The sequence below is a fragment of the Rhipicephalus sanguineus genome, chromosome 8, assembly GCF_013339695.2.
Source record: "Rhipicephalus sanguineus isolate Rsan-2018 chromosome 8, BIME_Rsan_1.4, whole genome shotgun sequence".
NCBI lineage: Eukaryota > Metazoa > Arthropoda > Arachnida > Ixodida > Ixodidae > Rhipicephalus > Rhipicephalus sanguineus.
In genome coordinates, this window is record NC_051183.1 from 97,981,721 (window position 1) to 97,988,378 (window position 6,658).

At 46.7% G+C, this 6,658-nt stretch overlaps 2 pseudogenes; both read left to right on the plus strand.

Annotated features, from left to right (window-relative positions):
• The first annotated feature begins 355 nt into the window (after window positions 1-355).
• LOC125759580 (uncharacterized) lies at window positions 356-1,152 on the plus strand (annotated as a pseudogene).
• A 4,036-nt stretch (window positions 1,153-5,188) lies between these two features.
• Window positions 5,189-6,658, plus strand: part of LOC125759474 (uncharacterized) — a 13,260-nt pseudogene continuing 11,790 nt past the window's right edge.

A 6,658-nucleotide genomic window follows, 5' to 3' on the forward strand; every position in this document is an offset into this window, starting at 1 on the left:
AGGCCCTGACTCCGCCCCTCCGTGACATCCAACCAATCGTCACTATTTACGCAACATATATCATGGTCGATCAGCTTGTATCGGTCCGACGACCGCTCTCATAGTCCATAGCCAAGCAAATCCCTTTCCTGAGGCAAAGCAGAGCAAGAAAATGCACAAGCGCAAAACTTGGAGAGGGCAACAGGCGAACTTTCCGTAGATGCAGGGGCGTCCAGGAATTTCAACGCTCAAACAAAGTGCGCCGTCTCTTATGTCCAACGCGCAGTGTTCCGAGCGCTGTGCAAAAAAGCACTGTTCGTCCGCAGGTGTACCGTCTCAGGGTTTCGCGAACCTGCAAGCTCGTCACCTCGCCGCGTTGAAAACACCGCTTGGCATTTGGTGTGAACGAGCCTTTAGTTTAAGTTGAAAGATCGTTTCGTCTGTGTCATCTAGTTTACCCTCCGTATTAGTCCTCTTTCTGTTCGACAGCCATGCCTGTCGACACAGAGCAGCCGCTGCCTTGGCCTTCCTGCCGTGAATATTTTTCGGTGTTGAAGACGACAGCAGCAAAAATTACAGTGTTGTGCAGCATTTGCAGAAAAGAGTACTCTACTAGCAAGACCTCCTCATCAAACCTGCGGAAGCATCTAGAGGTAAGTTTCACCTTTATAAATGTCGGGATTCTACTTTTGTACACCTGTTTCATTGTATATAACGAATTATGCCGATGAAGTTGAAGCTACTGTAATTAAACTTTCGTTTTGCGCGGAAGAAGCATCCGGTTGCCCTGAAGGAGTTTGACTCCAAGAAGAGGAAAGCCGAGCATGGCCCCACCGTAGGAGAGAAAAGGCACGCGGGCGAGAGTTCGACACAAACAGTGGACTCCTGTCTTGCAGCAACGAGTCGACCCAAGGCTGTCACAAAGTCGCATAGACAGGCTAATTGTTTTCCTGTCGTTTAAAATGAACAGTTCCGGTGTTTGATTAATGCAATGCAACCATCGGCAACGGTGCTAAACAGGAAGTGACTGGTCAATCAGATCGACATCCTGTACAGAGAGCAAAAAGCGTCTCTCATCGCCACATTGGAGAAGGTATCGACGGTCTGCTGCACCGCTGACTGCTGGACAGCCTCAAACAGGTGAGGCCCTTACTCTTAGTGTAGGCTATAAACAAAACAGCACGCTGCGTGATTGCTTTTCATGAAGTCCTAATTTGTGCGATTTCCGCGATCACATAAAACCGCAAAAAAATTCATTAAGAGATTGGGTCACCCCATAGATATGAATACATGCCAGTGGCTACCGCAAAATGTACCTACGAAATATTTGCGGAACTGTGTCACTTCCTGGAATTTGTGAAACGTAGAGCCCGGGAAAACAAAGTCATTTATGATATATTTCGTAGGCCACATTTGCAAGTTGTGTATGTACAATTAACAAACAAACGAGATATTTTAGGTTTTAAACAGGCGAGTAAGCATATGTGTCATGTATTGCACGGTAATCTTAAGTTTCGTCGTAAGAAAAAAAAATCACAGCATATCCACGGGGTGAATGATGATGAGTGGGGCGAAGCTCCGAAGGGAATCATCGGTAAACCGTGAATACTCAGAGTAATTCACCCAGTCTATGATTAAGTAAACACGTGAAAAACAGCGTGTATATATTAAACATCAAACTTTTATTGTACTGTTGGTTTACGTGGTCCCTTCATTACAACGGTCCCCCTAGCGTATGTCGCCGCACTAAATCGAACGATTGCCTTCCATCAATGAAACGCTCCATATGTGAATCTTCCGTGAATTCTGCCCAGTACATCATCAAGGACACGAGATCGGGCGTGTTTATACTAAAGGGTCGATGAGAGTCATGGCGACTTGCAGCTTACTTTAATTTTACATGTACACTGTGAATTTTTCTTGTTTAATCACACACAGGAGAAATCTCACAAAGCACTACCTTGGAAGTCAAAATCCAGTGGCTATATACACGGGGTCGTCAGTGAACGGTTGTGCAGCGCGAGCAGTCTGTTTTTTCAATCAAGAAACTCACTAGCAGATGCTGCCTGCGTCGGCCTCGCGAGGCAAGAGATCGGAGGGGGGACTAGAGCACGCATCTGCAACGCAGCGAGCGCCTCCGCGCCATCTAGGGATCTTTCTGAGAACTAGAGGTGGCTACCTACTACTACTACTACTACTACTACATACTACAGAGAGGCACAGACCCACACCCAAAGGAGCTTCGCCCCTAAATATGGAAAAAGAAGACACACATAGAAACCCGAATAAATAAAGACTCGAGCAGCGGATCTGGCTTGAACGCTTATTGTGGACAACGTAAGATACCTCAGCACTGCTGGATCGACTCATGGTGGATTGTAAATTATTTGGCACAATGGTTTTTAACCATGCCAAACAAAGCTGCAACGCAATGCACGTAGGATATTTGCGTCCGCGTACTTGGCGCGGCAGTTGTGAATTAGTGAAGATCCCTTTCTGATTTCAAATTGACTAGATTGATGTCGCTGGTAGTAAGATTGCCCATTCTCTTTTTCTTCATTTTTCATAGAAGCTTCCTGGGTGTGACGGTTCACCTTATAGATGAACAGTCTCTGGAAAGAAGATCCGCAGCGCTTGTGTGCCAATGGCTCTCGGGTCGTCACACTTATGACGTGATCGTGACAGCACTCCATGCAGCATTTGTGGAATACAAGATTCTGCACAAGATATGCGTCATCATCACGGACAACGGTTCAAACTTTGTGAAAGCATTTAGGTAGGTTACAAGGCTGCTTCTGTTGCATCTGATTGTCTACACTGAGGTTGCCTATTTTTAATATCTTAATGCTTCCCAAAAAAGAACTAAAGCTGCAGTATGAACGTTTCACTTGATTTAAGCAGTGCTTCTTTTGATCGCAATGAACCAATGAGCTTCGTACACTGTATTCGCGGACCTCTATGACTGTAGAGTTCCATGCACTCGACTATAGCATACATAGGTTCATTTTGTAACCTTACCATTTACGACAGACCTCTGCGTATCCTTCGGAAACCTAAATGGTTAAGTGGTTATTTTGTAGAGTGAGGAATTAAAACACAAGTAGGCTCTGGAGGCATTATCATAAAAAGACCCGAGACTAAAACAGACGAGAGGCAAATGCAGTGCAGACACAACACACAAACTTTACACATTGTGTCGTCTCTCATCTTTCCAAAAGACATGGAGTTCTGTTTTAATAGGGTATTTTCATTTTTCTAAACCTCATTATTGTATTATGTATATTAAATATTTGTTTCTGTTAGAAGCGTACCACAGATGTACGTCTGCGCGGATATAGTCATCGTGTTTAGCTTTCTTTTTTAATCGATATTAACCTTCGCTTCCTTCTTGCCTTTCTCTACGTTTTATTGTTGAGTGCTCTGTCCTGTCCCGTATTTTTTCCCTAGCTGTCTGCACTTTTATTTCATAGTGTTCAACCGACTAGCCCATCAGATGATATTGATGCTGTATAAAAAGGTACAACCTCCACCAGCTCGTTTTCGCCCTAACTTGTTGGGAATTTCCACTTTTTCGGTATGCAGAGTCTTTGGAGAAACAGTTCAAGATGATCTAGATTTCGTGACAAATAGCATTACTGACGCGCTCGACAGTGGATCCAATAATGATTCGTCTCAGGAGGTCCACCTGCCACGGCACAGGAGGTGTGCCGCGCACACATTGAACCTCGTCGCCTCGGTCGACGCTGAAAATGCCGGCAACAACGTTGCCTACCGCGAAATGGCGAGGACTGTTTTCGCAAAAAGCTAAAGACTCTTTGGAGAAAGCAAGCCCAGTCTGTGCAGGCAGCCGAAGCTATAAAAACTGCCTTGAGAAGGCCGCTCCCTGTGCAAAACGCAACACGATGAAATTTGTTGTTCAACGCCGTGAAGTTCATAAACAAGTTCCAGAAAGGGAGGGTGGACGCAACGTTCGATGCACTTTCGTTGCCACGACTGCAACATGAGGAATCTCTGTTCATTGATGAATACTGCAAGGTATGTTTCGATTATTTGTTTAACATCATGCAGTGCGTTGATTCTATCTCTTATCTTCCCAGGCGATGTACGCTGTGGCAAAGGCACTAGATATATTACAAGACGAGCAATATATGTACATGGGCGTCCTGCAGCCAACACTTCACTCTCTGCTGCGGTACCACCGATCCCTCCCGCCGCTGAAGTACTGCATACCTGTGATGAGTAAGGAGAAGACGTATGGACGACAAAGACGACGAAGTAGGAGGAGAAGCACGCGGAACAGGCACGAGCGCGTGCAGGGTAGCACACGGCGCGATGCGCGTGACACGAGCCGTAAACGAAGGCAGCAGTTCGATGAGCTGGCATTGTTTGCGTGGCTACTGGAGAAGAAGGTCGCATTGGCAGCTACGTTCTGTCAACGGGAAGGCAGCGGGCGTTCGATTCCAGAGGCCGTGACGCTGGCACTCCGTGGCATGGCCGTTGACCTCGACGATGCTCGGGCGAGGCTCCTCGGAGGTGCTGCAGCACCTTGCGGCAATTCCGGACACACCAGCAGCAGTCCCCCTTTAAACTTCGGCCAGCAACAATCCCCGGGACGCCACGTCATCAAGTACAGCAGGGGCCGAGCTCGTACTTAGGCCTAAGCGACCGAGACGCCCTGCCACGTCAGCGACTGGGAAAAGGCTTACGGCAGCTTCGTGGTCTGTTATGCATCGGGACGACAGTTCATCGGGACGACAGAGGATCGTCGGCGACATCGACTGGGGAACCAGCACAATGGAGGCTGGACTTAGGCCTAAGTGGCCAGACAGACTCCATAGTAGCGACGCGAGTCGGAAGTGTAGAAGTACTGAGAATTGTGTTTGTTTATTTTTGCATATTGCTCTAGTGTTTGTAAGATTTTCATTGTTAGTTGTTTTGAGTGTCTTTCTTATAGTTTTTCTTGTCTGCAATTAAATTATGTTTGCTGTGCCTACCTGCGCCTTCTCAATCTATCTCCAACGCACACTCCTCCAAGATCGGTGACAACACCCCTTGCTAGCAGCCTTCAGGAGGCAGTCACAAAGAGGTGAGCGAAATCTACATGTGTCTTTCCTCATTGTCCCATGTATGTGTACGTACCACGGATTGTCCATTTTTAGATGTAACTCGTACTCTGAAGTACGAGTTACATCTAAAGTACGAGTTACATATGAAGTACGAGTTACGAAATCAAGACAGGGGCGGGCTACTGTACCCTTCTCACCAGCTCGTCTATGTCTTGGACATTTTGCGCCTCTTCGTGGAAACTGCTCTTAAAAAAGAGCCAAGGGTGGAGAAGCCGCTGAGAACACTTCAGGAAGTGGCTGTACCTGCCATTGTTGATTCTGGCCTACTTAACTGCCCCCAGAGTGACCGGCTGCACCACCAGGACCTGGCACAGCTTATCTGCTTGAAGTTTATCAGGCCACTACTCGTTAACTATGCAGCTGCAGCCACCGACGAAATTGACATTTACAAGTCATTCTCGCAAAAGCCTCTGAGCAGAAAGTATGTTAAGCTTAAAAAGCAGTTTCCATATATATTTTCATCTTGTGTGTCTAAGAATAAAATGCTTGCATGCCCTTCAGCTGCCACTGAATCAGTTTCCTGGACCTGCGTTTTGCCTGCGGCCAACTTAATTGCGCCCAGTTTCCACTTGAAATGTCTCGCTATACCATTAACTTGTTTCGTTTTTAAACTCGTGCAAAAAAAAAAAAAAAAAAAACAGTACATACGTCACGAAATATATCCTAGGCTTCTCGTGAATATAAAAAGAAAACACATCTGTGCTGTCTACAACAGCACTTCTGCTTGCGTTGACGTGTACCCAGGCCCCCGCTTGCAATAATCTTTTGTAAGATCATGGTAATCATTAATAAATGTAAACTGAATTCCGCAAAGTTCCCACCACAGGGTGTCGGTTCATTTTTCAGTCGCACAAGTCGTGTTCGATAAATACCACTCGTAAGTCGTGGACCACTGTCAGCCTTTGAAGAATGGCTGTTCCTATTATTTCAAGGCGCAAAACCAACGAGTGCGGCGTACTGGTGTGATAACGGCCGCAACAGCCGCGTTTTCGGGCCATCCACTTCTCGGCGCTCGAACGGCCTCGCTGACCTTGCCACCCGTGAGTGGCGCCACCACGAAGGCAAGTGCCGACTCTCCACAACTCCGGCGACGGAGCGCTCCTATTGTTCTCTTCACGACGTAGCAGGCACAGAAAGTATAGAGGAGGCTATGGATTTTGCTTGCGGCAGTTAGATACCTAGAAAACCCGAAATGGAGGCATGACCGTGCCAAGGAAACGCTCAATAGTTATTAACAGTCAGTGCAGCTGCCGCTGTAGCGTTTTCTGTCTAATTTACAAGCCGAATTATTTATAATAAATTACGTAATAAGACCACATATCAGCAGGTCCGCTACCATGTGCGTTACGGTTCGCTCGCCTGCTTGTATACCCCGTGCTGATGCAACACCATTGTTGTGTGTAGTGTTCTTGACTGTGCTCCGTTGGCGGCGGCGCAGTGACATGTCTCTTGTGAGAATATGAAGAGGTCGAGGGTAAAATGTTCGATTGGTGAAGTGTCATTTCGTCAGAAACGACGGCGGATTGCCAAAAAATGTACAAAACGAGCTCAAA